Source organism: Cornus florida, unplaced genomic scaffold (genome assembly GCF_030987335.1).
Source record: "Cornus florida cultivar Cherokee Brave unplaced genomic scaffold, ASM3098733v1 CherokeeBrave_3.0.0_Hap2_Chr11, whole genome shotgun sequence".
NCBI lineage: Eukaryota > Viridiplantae > Streptophyta > Magnoliopsida > Cornales > Cornaceae > Cornus > Cornus florida.
Window position 1 is genome coordinate 88,035,657 of NW_026775581.1, and position 16,679 is coordinate 88,052,335.

Consider the following 16,679-nt stretch of genomic DNA (forward strand, 5'->3'; position numbering starts at 1 on the left):
TTATTTGGTTTATGTGCATTTAAATGTTTAATATCTGGCTATATGTTTAATTATAATTGTTTATTTAGTTTAAATTCATTGTTTAATTTAATTGGTGTTTAAGTGACATGTTTTATTTAAATGGCTTGTGTGACTTAGTTAGTTTATATTTTGTAGGTGTTATATATAGTTTAGGATTTTATTTTATGTAATTTGGTTAGCCGTCTTATAATTAGGTTGGGAATTAAAATTAGGTTTTAAGTAAATGCCTATATATATTGAATGGTATACGTCGGCTAGGGTTGGAAAATAAACCCTATTCATATAAGGGTTCTTAAGAGCGAATAGAGAGAACAGAGAGAGGCTTGAGTGAAACATATAGAGGCTCAAGGAATTATTGAAGGGAGTTACTGGTGGGTTGAACCAAGAAGTAACAGAGGAATGGAACAGTGATCAGAGGAGGAGAATTACTTGGGGTTGCCGGAACTTAGAGACGAAGTTGAAAGGTTTCAAATCGAAACCTAAAGGTAAGTTCTATTTCTATCTCCTTCCCTTAAACTTGTGTTCTGTGCATGCCTAGGTAGTCTCTAGGAACTTTAAGTTATTAAAAATCAACCATATATGCATGCTAAAACTTGAATTACAGTATGTTAATTGTATGTGTATATGTTTGAATTTTGTTTAAAGTTTAACGCATAAGTTGTGATTTTAACTTGTTTAAATTATGCATAAGAGGTTTATATAATGTTTAGGGTTGTTCTAGACTTAAAACAGTAGTCTTAGGACCTTAACGGAGGAAGACATAGTCATCGGAGCCGTGGAAGACGAACTGTCACAGTTCGGTCGACCGGTTTAGTGCACACGTCGATCGGTTTGCATGAACCGGTCGACACCTTGGTAATTCGGTCGACCGGTTGGTTGAAACCAGTTGACACCTTGGGGAAAAACGTCAGCTGGTTATTAAACCAGTCGACATCTATGATGAATCAGTTGACATCTTTTAGATTCAATGGATTTTTGCAAACCAGTGCACATCTAGGGATTTTACATCAACCGGTTTAGGCGAACCAGTCAACATTTAAAATTTTACATCAACCGGTTTAGGCGAACCAGTCAACACTTGGGGTTTTACATCAACTGGTTCCTGGAATCGTCATATGGGTTGTCCAGTGTTGGATTTTGGCACGGGAGTTGGTATCTAGGGATGGTTGGGCCTGGTTAAATAATTTTAATGAATTTCTAGGAGCCGACAATTAGTTGGAATGCATAATATAGAATAGTATGCTAGGTTTTGGATAAAATTAACATAATGGTTAATTTATGGATATTGTTTTAAACTATTTTAAATCAATCAACTGAATTGAAATAGTTTAATCATGCTGTGGATGTTTTACAATCTATTTGAGAGGCATGTTAATTTCTTATTCTGTAATTAAATGCGTACTACTTAGAACTGTTTTATTGTTTAGATTAAATGTAATAATTGAATAAATGATATTATTCATGATATTCTGGACTATTTGATGTACTGTTTTATATTTGTACGTCATGGATTAGATTAATGTGCTCAATTTATATTTCTGATTAGCATTATGTCATGTCTCGGATTTGAGGAGTGTCACACTTACTTTAGGTTATAATTACTGAGGTATTAAACTTTAATATACAATTACATGGATTACGGTTTTGGAATTTAATTGCTGAAATATTAAACTTGATTCTACAATTATTTGGATTATTGATTTGGACTTTAATTGTTGGACTATTAAAATATGTCTGTCAATTTAATGGATATTGTGCTGGATTTTAATTGATGAACCATTAAATACTAGCGTTATCAATTATATGGATATTGGGGATGTATTTGATGTTCAATTGAGTGTGCATCATTTATGGATCATTTGCATTATATGCACCGGTATGGGACGGTGGCATATTGGAGATGATTAGATCAAAAAGCTAAGTCCTACTTCTTCATACATACGGAATGAATTAACTAAACTAGTTAAATCCTACATGGATGCATGTCTTGTCAACTAAAACAGTTGAACGACATAACAGATGGTTGTTTTACTTTTCGGTATTAGGAAGGAAATGGATTGTGAATATAAAATCCTATTTGTTTTTAGTTTGTACAGTTGAACAAGCTGAACGACTAACTGGATTTCTTACGGATGTTTAGTTTGTGCAATTGAATAAGCTGAACAACTAACTGGTTTTCTTAGGGATGGATATGAGAGAACTTTAAATATATATCATTATGGTACCGTGATATGAGCTTGAGTCTCCTGATCACGGTTAGGGTGCGTATATCGCCTTGGATGGATAACTGGACCTAATGATGTTCCCTGGTAGGTCTAGGTGTGCATGACTTCGCTACGTGCGTTTTGTGTGTTACCTTCTACTCAGGTGTGATGACTATAGGTTAGTGAGCGTCCTATAGTGTGTATCTATATCTATATGGACTATTTTAGCTATTCCCGAGCTATCTAGGATGTATCTGCGTATCGGGTTTATGTATGAATTGTAGTACGATGGAACTTGCATGTGGGCCTGACCCACTCTTACTTTTCAGGTTTTTGTCAGTACCAAGCTTAGAGCTTGATCGTGATGAAGCAGATACAGACACTTACTCTTCCGACTACATAGGAGTTCCTTTATTATTTTAGTTTTGGATTTTGGTTTTGTATTTCATTTACAGTTGGGGATTAGGGGTCCACTTGATGGATTCCCGAGTTGTACGGATTGGATAGATTAAGTTATATTAATATTTTTATTCTTTTGAGGATTTTTCATATTAGAATTCTTTTCCGCTTATTATTTTATTTTAAATTCTTTTGTATTCTTGCTTGTTTACATATTAATTGTTTGGTATCCTTCGAATCTGTGCTCGGACTTGATCAACTGCGGCTCTAAAATTGAGGGGTATCACAGTTGGTATCAGAGCACTCTAGGTTCTAGTGTCCTTAGGAGTGTCTTTCGTTATATGACTTCCGCGTTGCGTCTCTTAAAACTTAGAACCATGTTAGGATTCGTTGTACTATTTTACGGTTTGTTAGGAGGATCAGATGTCAAGTACATTCCATAGTATGGAATGGTTGCCACTAAGAGGAGGATGGGGTCCAAGGCAAAAGTGCTACAAACCCAAAGGAGTAAAGGAGTATGTTATTGAGTTCTTTGTCAGAAACAGAACTTAGGATCGAAGGTTTAGTTCCGGTGGGCACTACTTTTAAAAGTAAAAGCCAAGGAAGGATTTAGAAGTGTGTTTTGGGTCACCGTATAACTGGACTAACACGACTTTAGTTGTTCTTATAAAGGAGACAAACAAGGTATGGGAATCTGAAGAGGATCTTAATGGAGGGGTTGTAATGTATCCAAGAAAGGGTACTAAATCTTGAAGATGAAGGATCGCACGAGGGTGATCTTATTCACTAGTGGTATAGTGAATGTTACTAGTAGAGTTGGCGTGGATCAATCTTCATATAGTTAAACTTGCGTACTACCTTTAAAAGAGGTAGATAGAAAGTACTCTTCAGGAGTCTAGGATCGGAGGGAGTTCTTTTCAGAACGAAGCAATGATTTTATATCACGTTTTGGAGAGTATGGGGATTAGGTTGTGACGTTCTAAGTTGCTTTATAGAGTTATGTTAGACGTTGTATATTCTGTGTATAAGGAGGAAGAGGGTTAAGTCTTTAGAATTTGCTTAGGCAAATGGATTTTGTTTTAAGCTATGTTTAAAGGTTATGTTTCGAGGTTGGATGAGTACCTACGAAACTAGCAAAGGAAATTGTGAACCGGTCTGGTAAGGTTGAAGCCAAAAGAGACTTCCTTTCAGGAAAGAATGATATTTTAGGTAGGATTGTAGTTTACTTTATTGTGTATATCTTATGTGTTTTATTTTCGTCAAATATTCAGGATTGGGAACGTGGTTTAGTTGGGGACAGAGGTGAGATCAGCAAACTACAGTTTTGGAGGAATAACGTTATTTACGCTAGGATTGTGAGCATGTGGTTATAGGATTTGGTAAATTCTAGCCAATCTATTGAACTTAGACATGCATAATTATGATATGTTTTCAGGATGGGATAATTAAACCAATAGTACGAGTCAAATAATCTAATACGATTGGTTTGATGTGCTTTAACGCCACGATGATTTAGCAGAGGTACTGACTTTGCTGAACATCTTCTTGGAAATTTCAAAAGTTGTTCCCAAGTCAGCAGGAGGATCTAGTACTGGTTTAGGAACTTATCGGAATGACACAGACTGAAGATAGTAGACGGACTAACTATTCATCAGTCTATTCATAATCAAGAATTGTATTCAAGAGGGCGTGTCATTCAGAGGAGTTGTTGGGGTTGCATATCGAGGAGGAAACGAAGTCTCTTCATTTGCACAAATAATATGAATTTTTTTTTAGGTCATAGTTCACAACAAATAGTTATTGTTAGAGAAGTGGGATGTTAAAGACATAGAGGTGAGACTGAACACCTAAATAAAGAAGAGGTGCACGGTGTATGTGGAAAAGTTATAGTTAGTTGACTTGTGATAAATAGAATTATCGATTGACTTTCTATATCGATAAGTTGTCAAGTTAGGAGGAGGATGTAAGGACTGAGGTTCACAATTCTTAGTTCTTTATTTATCCTGGTAGGAATATGATGCTTCACTGAATGAAACAGATGTTTTGAGGACAGACAGGAAGAGGGACATAGTGATCCCAAGGTCTATTATCCATTAGATAATTCGGATGGACCATTAGAGATTGTTAGATCCTTACAGGTATTTCTTATACTAGAGTGGGAATGACATAATAGTTTCCACGGATTTAGTCGAGATATTGCTGATTTTACACAAGGGTTAGGATTTTGGTTGGGATTTTGCTTGATTGATAAAATTATATCAATTTCTTTTTGTCTATTTAGAACTGGTAAGATATCAATTCATACAAATAGCACGAATCACGAGACGGTTTAGATGGATGGATGTGGTGATTCATACTTTGCATTAAGTTTCGTCTGGTGGAAGTTATTGGGAGGAGGATAATCTTATCAACCGAGATGGTAAATGAACCTTCGGTGATTATTGCGAAATTAGTTGGGTTTTAACATGTGTAAAAATAACACTTGTTATTACTAAGGAAATTGAAAAGGTCAACTTAGAGTGTTGGAGTTGACTTTGGATGAGGTAGTACCTTACTCAGATGAGCTTAGGGTACTGAATGAGGATTAGTAGTTTATCTTCACTTCCTATATCAAAATGGGAGTTGGACTAATCCGGAGTGGATGGTTGGTAGAAATTACCAACATTAGTTGAAATTTTAATTTTATATGGATTAAGAGTGGTGGATAAAGCAAGTTTGCTTGTGGACATTACTTTTGGTAGTGTTTATTTTGGCATTTCATGTCAGTTCTACATTGCACTGATAACGAAGTTATAACATGTGGTTATTTAATATAGTAAATAAAAGGGTGTTATGTCACAGGAATTTTCTGAAGATGTTCGAGCAACAGCTTTGCTTCGCATCTCTAGACGGGAGATTTGATCGAGACATTATACTTGCTCATAGAGGATATGCTTAGGCAATATATCCTAAGTTCACATGAGTAATTGAAAGTGTTATTTCATTTTTTAGTTATTATCGGTGCTAGTGTTGGCACAAGGAGGTTAGTGTGACAACGTTTGGGGTTTTGGCTATAACGGCATGTAGATCTCTCACTGGTTAGTCTGGCATGGAAGCGAGGTTACATCATAAGACTTTGAATTTATTTAAAGATACATCGGAGAGAAATACTCTCTTTTGTAAAGGATTACGTGCGGTTTTGAGGCGGCAGTCTGATTTTGTAAATCATTGAACTCGTACATTAGAGTTTCTATCCGGAATGGGTTGTTTGGGATGTCTTTCAAATAAAAAGCAATGTGCTTTTTGGAGGAAGGTCAGTTTTACGTATTAAATTGACTTTTCACGGATTTTGTTTATCAATTTAGGCAGTAGCCTAAATTTTAGCGTCACCAACTTGTTCAGCGCTGCATGTATAGGAATTTTGTGCGTATTTTCTATGGCACTTGGAGGACTATGGATTGGTACACTGGTATAGAGATTGGGTATGGATAAATTGTTGTGCAATGCAACCTATGGGTAATTGTTGGTGTTTCTTAAATAACGAAACCATAACTTTTCATTGAGGATTTGGAATTTTGTAGAGCCCATAAAAAGAGGCAAAGTCCATAATGGAATGGAAATGAATCTACAATAAAAGAATTCAGAATTTTGTGAATTCTGAGGACGGAATTCCTTTTGTTAGGGGGGAAGAATGTAATACCCTTATTTCTCAAAAATGATATTATTGGAATTTAATTACTGTTCTATGTGCATTTTAATTGATTATTTGTTTTATGTGCATTTTATTTGATTATTTGGTTTATGTGCACTTAAATGTTTAATATTTGGCTATATGTTTAATTGTAATTGTTTATTTAGTTTAAATTCATTGTTTAATTTAATTGGTGTTTAAGTGACGTGTTTTATTTAAATGGCTTGTGTGACTTAATTAGTTTATATTTTGTAGGTGTCATATATAGTTTAGGGTTTTATTTTATGTAATTAGGTTAGCCGTCTTATAATTTGGTTGGGAATTAAAATTAGGTTTTAAGTAAATGCCTATATATATCGAATGATATACGTCGGCTAGGGTCGGAAAATAAACCCTATTCATGTAAGGGTTCTTGAGAGAGAACAGAGAGAGGCTTGAGTGAAACATAAAGAGGCTCAATGAATTATTGAAGGGAGTTACTGGTGGGTTGAACCAAGAATTAACAGAGGAATGGAACAGTGATCAGAGGAGGAGAATTACTTGGGGTTGCCAGAACTTAGAGAAGACGTTGAAATGTTTCAAACCGAAACGTAAAGGCAAGTTCTATTTCTATCCCTACCCTTAAACCTGTGTTCTGTGTATGCCTAGGTAGTCTTCAGGAACTTTAAGTTATTAAAAATTAACCATATATGCATGTTAAAACTTGAATTACAGTATGTTAATTGTATGTGTATGCGTTTGAATTTTGTTTAAAGTTTATCGCATAAGGTGTGATTTTAAGTTGTTTAAATTATGTATAAGTGGTTTACATAATGTTTAGGTTTGTTCTGGACTTAAAATAGTAGTCGTAGGACCTTAACAGAGGAAGACGTAGTCGCAGGAGCCGTGGAAGACGAACTGTCACAGTTCGGTAAACCGGTTTAGTGCACATGTCGACCGGTTTGCATGAACCGGTTGACACCTTGGTAATTCGGTCGACCTGTTGGTTAAAACCGGTTGACACCTTGGGGAAAAACATCAACTGGTTATTAAACCAGTCGACATCTATGATGAATCAGTTGACATCTTTTAGATTCAGTGGATTTTTGCAAACCAGTTGACATCCATGGATTTTACATCAACCGATTTAGGTGAACCAGTCAACATCTAGAATTTTACATCAACCGGTTTAGGCGAACCAGTCAACACTTAGGGTTTTACATCAACTGGGTCCTAGAATTGTCATATGGGTTGTCCAGTGTTGAATTTTGGCACGGGAGTTGGTATCTAGGGATGGTTAGGGATGATTAAATAATTTTAATGAATTTCTAGGACCCGATAATTAATTGGAATGCATAATATAAAATAGTATGCTAGGTTTGGGATAAAATTAACATAATGGTTAATTTATGGATATTGTTTTAAACTATTTTAAATCAATCAACTGAATTGAAATAGTTTAATCATGCTATGGATGTTTTATAGTCTATTTGAGAGGCATGTTAATTTCTTATTCTGTAATTAAATGCGTACTACTTAGAACTGTTTTATTGTTTAGATTAAATGCAATAATTGAATATATGATCTTATTCATTATATTCTGGACTATTTGATGTACCGTTTTATATTTGTATGTCATAGATTAGATTAATGTGCTCAGTTTATATTTCTAATTAGCATTATGTCACGTCTCGGATTCGAAGAGTGTCATACTTACTTTGGGTTATAATTGCTGAGATATTAAACTTTAATCTGCAATTACATGGATTACGGTTTTGGAATTTAATTACTAAAATATTAAACTTGATTCTACAATTACTTGGATTATTGATTTGGACTTTAATTGCTGGACTATTAAAATATTACATGGATATTGTGCTGGATTTTAATTGATGAACCATTAAATACTGGCGTTATCAATTATATGGATATTGGGGATGTATTTGATGTTCAATTGAGTGTGCATCATTTATGGATCATTTGCATTATATACACCGGTATGGGACGGTGGCATATTGGAGATGGATTAGATCAAAAAGCTAAGTCCTACTTCTTCATACATACGGAATGGATTAACTAAAACAGTTAAATCCTACATGGATACATGTCCTGTCAACTAAAACAGTTGAACGACATAACAGATGGTTGTTTTACTTTTCTGTATTAGGAAGGAAATGGATTGTGAATATAAAATCTTATTTATTTTTAGTCTGTGCAGTTGAACAAGCTGAACGACTAACTAGATTTCTGACGAATGTTTAGTCTGTGCAGTTGAATAAGCTGAACGACTAACTGGTTTTCTTAGGGATGGATAGGAGAGAACTTTAAATATATATCATTATGGTACCGTGATATGAACTTGAGTCTTCTGATCACGGTTAGGGTGCGTATATCGCCTTGGATGGATAACTGGACCTAATGACATTTCCTGGTAGGTCTAGGTGTGCATGACTTCGCTACGTGTGTTTTGTGTGTTACCTTCTACTCAGGTGTGATGATTATAGGTTAGTGAGCGTCCTATATATATCTATATGGACTATTTTATCTATTGCCGAGCTATCTAAGATGTATCTACGTATCGGGTTTATGTATAGATTGTAGTAGGATGGAACTTGCATGTGGTGGGTTGAACCAAGAAGTAACAGAGGAATGAAACAGTGATCAGAGGAGGAGAATTACTTGGGGTTGCCAGAACTTAGAGACAACGTTGAAAGGTTTTAAACCGAAACCTAAAGGCAAGTTCTATTTCTATCTCCTTCCTTTAAACCTGTGTTCTGTGCATGCCTAGGTAGTCTCCAGGAACTTTAAGTTATTAAAAATGAACCATATATGCATGCTAAAACTTGAATTACAGTATGTTAATTGTATATGTATATGTTTGAATTTTGTTTAAAGTTTATCGCATAAGTTGTGATTTTAACTTGTTTAAATTATGCATAAGAGATTTACATAATGTTTAGGGTTGTTCTGGACTTAAAACAGTAGTCTTAGGACCTTAACGGAGGAAGACGTAGTCGCCGGAGCCGTGAAAGACGAACTGTCACAGTTCAGTCGACCGGTTTACTGCACAAGTCGACCGGTTTGCATGAACCGGTCGACACCTTGGTAATTTGGTCGACCGGTTGACACCTTGGGGAAAAACATCAACTTGTTATTAAACCAGTCAACATCTATGTTGAATCAGTTGACATCTTTTAGATTCAGTGGATTTTTGCAAACCAGTTGACATCTAGGGATTTTACATCAACCGATTTAGGCGAACCAGTCAATATCTAGCATTTTACATCAACCGATTTAGGCGAACCAGTCAACACTTGGGGTTTTACATCAATTGGTTCCTGGAATCGTCATATGGGTTGTCCAGTGTTGGATTTTGGCACTGGAGTTGGTATTTAGGGATGGTTGGGCCTGGTTAAATAATTTTAATGAATTTCTGGGACCTGATAATTAACTGGAATGCATAATATAAAATAGTATGCTAGGTTTAGGATAAAATTAACATAATTGTTAATTTATGGATATTGTTTTAAACTATTTTAAATCAATCAACTGAATTGAAATAGTTTAATTAAGCTATGGGTGTTTTATAGTTTATTTGAGAGGCATGTTAATTTCTTATTCTGTAATTAAATGCGTACTACTTAGAATTGTTTTATTGTTTAGATTAAATGCAATAATTGAATATATGATATTATTCATGATATTCTGGACTATTTGATGTACCGTTTTATATTTGTACGTCATGGATTAGATTAATGTGCTTAGTTTATATTTCTGATTAGCATTATGTCATGTCTTGGATTCAAGGAGTGTCACACTTACTTTGGGTTATAATTGCTGAGATATTAAACTTTAATCTGCAATTACATGGATTATAGTTTTGGAATTTAATTACTGAAATATTAAACTTGATTCTTTAATTACTTGGATTATTGATTTGGACTTTAATTGCTGGACTATTAAAATATGTTTATCAATTACATGGATATTGTGCTGGATTTTAATTGATGAACCATTAAATACTGGCGTTATCAATTATATGGATATTGGGGATGTATTTGATGTTCAATTGAGTGTGCATTATTTATGGATCATTTGCATTATATGCATCGGTATGGGACGGTGACATATTGGAGATGGATTAGATCAAAAAGTTAAGTCCTACTTCTTCATACATACGGAATGGATTAACTAAAACAGTTAAATCCTACATGGATACATGTCCTGTCAATTAAAACAATTGAACGACATAACGGGTGGTTGTTTTACTTTTCTGTATTAGGAAGGAAATGGATTGTGAATATAAAGTCCTATTTATTTTTAGTCTGTGCAGTTGAACAAGCTGAACGACTAACTGGATTTCTTACGGATGTTTAGTCTGTGCAGTTGAATAAACTGAACGACTAACTGGTTTTCTTAGGGATGGATAGGAGAGAACTTTAAATATATATCATTATGGTACCGTGATATGAGTTTGAGTCTCCTGATCACGGTTAGGGTGCGTATATCGCCTTGGATGGATAACTTGACCTAATGATGTTCCCTGGTAGGTCTAGGTGTGCATGACTTCGCTACGTGCGTTTTGTGTGTTACCTTCTACTCAGGTGTGATGACTATAAGTTAGTGAGTGTCCTATAGTGTGTATCTATATCTATATGGACTATTTTAGCTATTGCCGAGCTATCTAGGATGTATCTGCGTATTGGGTTTATGTATGGATTGTAATAGGATGGAATTTGCATGTGAGCCTGACCCACTCTTATTTTTCAGGTATTCTTCTGTACCAGGCTTAGAGCTTGATCGTGATGAAACAGATACAGACACTCACTCTTCCGACTACATAGGAGTTCCTTTATTATCTTAGTTTTGGATTTTGGTTCTGTATTTCATTTACAGTTGGGGATTAGGGGTTCACTTGATGGATTCCTGAGTTGTACGGATTGGAATGATTAAGTTATATTAATATTTTTATTCTTTTGAGTATTTTTCATATTAGAATTCTTTTCAGCTTATTATTTTATTTTAAATTCTTTTGTATTCTTGCTTGTTTACATATTAATTATTTAGTATCCCTCGAGTCTGTGCTCGGACTTGATTACCCGTGGCTCTAGAATCGTGGGGTATCACAGTGGGATATGATATTTCTTGCGAATACTGATGAGTTAGAGTCAATACCTTAGTAGCTGCTGTTGTTTTGGCCAAGGATAGACTGGAAGTGATTGAGCAACTTGGATTTGAGATCTTAGCCTTGAAGTTGGACACCATTAGGATTAGTGATTGAAAGGATCTTCCTCTTGTTAGCGTTGGAATTGAAGCTATTCATGAAGAAAGAGGTGTTCTGATCTCCCTCCCTAAGCTAGTGAACCTGAGATTTCTGTTTGAAGAATATTTCTTCAGCCAAAATATGCTCTGATAGTTGCTATGCAAGTTCCTTTTCTCTGAGTCTGAGTAAGTCCTGTGATGGGTTTCAGTCCAAGTCCCTCTGGCAAGAGTGCAAAACATCTCTACAGGCTGCAACCCTCTTTGAAATATCACTGAATTCTCTCTTGTTAAGTTGCTTGAGCGGTTGCTTGAGGGTTCTCATTTTCTGCACCAGCCTAAACATCCTTAATCCATGGACTTCCATTTACCAAACTTGTGAAACAATGGTCAAGAAGTGGGGATTGATAGCCCAGAAGTTGAAAAATCTGAAGGGAATGTTTCTTCTAGAAGCCAGTGATCCAAAGGTAACAATCATAAGTGAGTGGTCTGAGATTTCGTGGTGTAGGATTTGGCATTCAGCTTGTGGGAAGGAAGTCATCCAAGCTTGATTGATGAGGACTCTATCCAGCTTCCTTGAGATGTTAGCACATCCAAAACTCCTATTGGACTATGTATGGAAGATACCATTAAATCTTAAGTCTTCAAGCCCATCAGAGTTAAGAAAATCTTTGAATTCCAGCATTCCAGGAGTCTGCCTTAGAGCTCCACCAAAAGAGTCATTAACATGAAGAAGAACATTGAAGTCCCTAAGAAGAATCCAAGGATCATTAGTGGGTGCAATCATGATAACATTTCTCCACAGTGCCCTTCAATCCACAGCAGTGTTAGTAGCATAGATGAAGGAGGCTTTACACTTCAGCTTCAGGTCTTTAAGAAAGATATTACAGGTTATTACTTGACTGCACTCATTGGAAGATACAAACTCTAATTTATTTGAGTCCCATAGGATCCAAACCCTTCCCAAAATAGATGAGGAGTAATTGCATTTGATTTGCCACTGGGGAGCAATATTTCTATGCACAAAAGCAATATTCCCACTATTAACTTTGGTTTCAAAAATTGCCATGAGAGACAAGCCCTTGTCTCTAATAAGGAACCTAATCTCTTCTTGCTTGAGGGGAGAGTTGAGCTCTTTTATGTTCCAAGCTCCCCAAATCATTGAGATGAGGTTTTCAGGTTGTACATACCTCTAAACCCTTTGAGGGTGGTCAATCCCTTTGCCACTTTTGCCCTTTTGTCAATTCTGGAATGCTTTGTGTGAGTAGGCTTCCTTGGTTTCATTAATCTTTCCACTGTAGGTGAGAATGCTGGATCATTACAACTTGATAGGGAGTCACTATCTGATGAGGAGGCAAGCTCTACTGAGTATTGGTTATCTTCATGAAAATTCTCTTCAGTGAGTGCTTTAAATTGTTTTGAGTTTGCAACTGTGGAGTTGGGGACTGGCTTCTTTCTTGTGGTTCTAAGGTTTGAGGGAGTAAGATCAATTACAAAGTTAATGGCCTTTATGTTTGCTGTTGTTGCACCTGCATGCTGCCTATTTGGTTAAGGTATAGCAATGGGAAGAGTGGTTATAGGTAATTGGATTGTTTTGTCATAGGGGATGACTGTGTTCATCTCAGTTGGGACACTATGGTCAATTGAGCTAGAAGTGGGGATGGTTGTGTTCATCTCAACTGGGACACAACGGTTAATTGAGCTAGAAGTAGATGCAGCTCCAACAATATTCTGAGGGCTAGATGGTGGTTGGGGATGGGCTTGCAAACAGACCTTCCATTACTCTTGGTTACAATCTGCCAGTCATTGGATTTAGTGTGCACATTCTTCGGATTGCCCTTATCAACCTGCTTAGCATTACAATCATCATCCTTGTGCCCAAAAGATGAGCAAGAGCTACACTTTTGGGGAATCCATGGATAATGGACTCTAATGGTTTCCATCCTGTTCCCCAATCTCACTTGAAAAGATGCTGGAAGTGGGGAAGCAGGGGTAATTTCCACACATAACTTTGCAAAATCAAGCCTACTCCTGTCTCTGGTGGTCTCATCTGCATAAAAGGGTTTTTCCAATTACACTACCCACGTAACTTAGGCCTTTTGGGGACCAGTATTCAAAGGGCACATTGAAGAGCATGACCCAAATTGCTAGAGTGCTTGGTGAGGTATTAGAGTCAGCTGTGATACTATAATCTTGTTTCCACAATTTAAGACAAATTGGTTTCCTGCCAAGTACCCTAGCAACAATTCTTGTGCAATTCTCAATGCTATCAAATTAGAAGTAAAAAGTACCTTTAGAGTTGGCCACCACTTTCTTGAGTCCTCTGTTGCCCCACAGCTTGTGAGCAGAGCTTGAGACCACCTTAAAAGGTAACTGTCTCTGGAATGAACCTATAATACAGCTCTGGCAGTACTTAACTCCTTCCAACAAGGTGTCTTCTGAAGGTTCAACTAGCACTGAGTCCTCATTATAGATAGGTTCATGGTATTGGAGGTTCCGATCTAAGGATGGAGATTGTGCGACTGCAGCCCAGCTTAATTGATTCTTTTCATTGTTGTTACTTGTGGTGGTTGTGTTGCTTGTGTGGAGGTTAAAATGGTTAGCATGGTCATGGGATTGTGGTGGGAACTGTTTAGATGGCGAGCTGTGAGAGAGATTTGGGTGAGAGTTATCCGAGGGTGGTGAGATATGTGGTTGGGCTAACTTGATATTTTGGTCCATGCTGGTTGGTTCGTGACTAGGATAGTTAGGATTTAAAGTGCAAGTTTCAGTTGGTTTTGGATTTTACAAAACCTGTGTGCTTTGACTTGACTGGCCATGCAAGGTTGGTGCATGAAAAGGAACTGAGATCTTGTCTTCATCTACTCCCTTCCTTTTCAAATTTGAATTTGACTTAGGGTTAACCTTTGCTGATGGAAGGATGAGGTCAGCGTTATCTACCACGTGGTTGGTCGTCTGAACGAAGTTGGATGTCCCCGTCGCCGAACCTGAAGGAGCTGTTGTGAGTTTTTGAATCTGATCCAGTGCCACCCCTAATTCCTCTTCTTTAGCTTTAAGCTGTGATCTCAGTGACGCCACCTCATTGATAAGGTCGAATTTGGAGGCCTCTATAACAGCTGCGTCAATGCCCTCTGGGAGAAGGACGACGTCGTTGATCTCAAGCCTCGATGTGTTCAGGATTCTGTCATTCTGCAAAGCGAGCCTAACCTTCTCTTTAGTAGCCCCTGTGACTGAAGGTGGATGTGGGAGAAACTGATTCGGATCATTGCTAGCATTTCTTTTGGATGGTAGAGGTGGTTTGTGTGCTGGTAATGGTGGTTTGGGAGGTTGTCTTGTTGGTAGCGGTGGTTTAGATGGGGTGTGGGATGATTTGGGGCGAGATGCATGGAGGGGGGGTTTAGTACTTCGATCCGGAAGGAAGGGTGGTTTCAAGTGGTTAGGTTGCCGGCAAAGTGGGATTGGAGGTTTGGTTTGGCGGCCGGCAAGGGGGGGAGTAGGAGGTATGGTTTCACTCTGTTTCATGTTTGATCATAAGTGTTGTTGAGTTGACATTGTTGTTATGGTAGTTGTTCCTTTCTCATTTACAATTTAATATTGTTTCTGCTGAATTTGGTTTTTGGGTTGTAATGTAATTATGGTTTGTGAACGGTAGAAGAGAAATATGCATTTTTTTTCTCTGTTTTGTTACTTTTCTCAACCGGGTATTACTTAACTTTTATGTCAATGACTTCTTATATATATATATATTGTATTTTCATGTCATTTTTTCAAAACTAGACACCCTTCAAGGATTCTCAGATGGATTTTCTTTTTTTTTTTTTTTTTTTTTTTAAATCCTGCCAAATAACACACCCACCCATTAGAGAATAGAGATAAAAACATCATTAGGCTACAACTCTTGTTCTCTCTTCCTTGTCAATCTAAACTTGGCAAAAAGATATATCAATCTTATATAACATTGGAGTATTTATGTTCTGGTATGTCCATTTATTTATAGAAGCCTACCTTTTTGACTTGTGTATATTTTTTTTACATATATAAATAGAGTAAAAAGTTTGAATTCATAAGCCTGAGGTTGTGGGCTTGAATCTGGCAAAAAAAAAACTGATAGATATTTTAATTTAAGCATTTAATTGCCTTGATAAATGCCTAGGAAAGGGTATTTGTAGGAAAATAAAATTAAATGGAAAGAAAATCTCTTCCTTTTCCTTTTCTTTTCCATTGCTGTTTTCTGGTGAGAGGTCTCTTTTTACTGAATGAAATAAGCAGGGATTTAGCAATGGTTTCGTCAATTTGGGATATCATTCAACAAGAAGTAATTTAAATTATAAACTAATTATTTTTTTAGAAGATGATGGATATCAGTGCTACTTTAGAAAAACCTTGTGTTATGAGTTTGATGAGTATTGAAGAAAAAAATGAGTGTGATGCATGCAAAGTTTTGAATAAAACTAGCAATACCAGTGCAAGGAAACAGTTCCAGCATACCAATGAGCATTAGCCAAATGGTATGAGCTCTACTTCCTAAAGGGGAGGTCGAGAGTTTGAGCCCTGGTAAGGCTATATTGTGAGTGTGCGCACGCTTGCTTTGTCATTCGGGAAAAAGTAAAGTAAAAAAATAGCTCCAACATTTGCTTTAATATGACAACTAAGGTACTTTTTGTTGTAAAGTCTTGATGGGGTTGATCTTGTAATGTATGTAGTGTTTTTTGGGTTTGAAAAGTACTTGTCAAAGGTAATGAAATAACATCATCTTGATATTCCAGTACCTATAAAGCAGAATCTAAGTGAACCCTTAACAAAGGTCTCTTTCCACACTTTGTAGTTTAAGCTTCAAACTTTGCTCTGTAGTCCACTAATGTTCCTAGTCTGGCGTAATTGTTTAAACAATTTCAAACTAGGGCCATTATTGCATTGAATTTCATGTTCTATAGAGTTACCAGTTTTAGTAATTGTTTGGTTCCTTCACCAATGTACTTAACCTGCCCTCTTGAAACATATATTATGATTAAACATTCTTTATGAGCTCATGTTCCTTAACATTTTCACATTTAAGTAATAATTTCTCTTTTATGGACTAAATAGGATTTCTAAATTTTTACTTGTAATTTCTTATGTTCTCCTAATACTTGGTTTCATTGTATGAA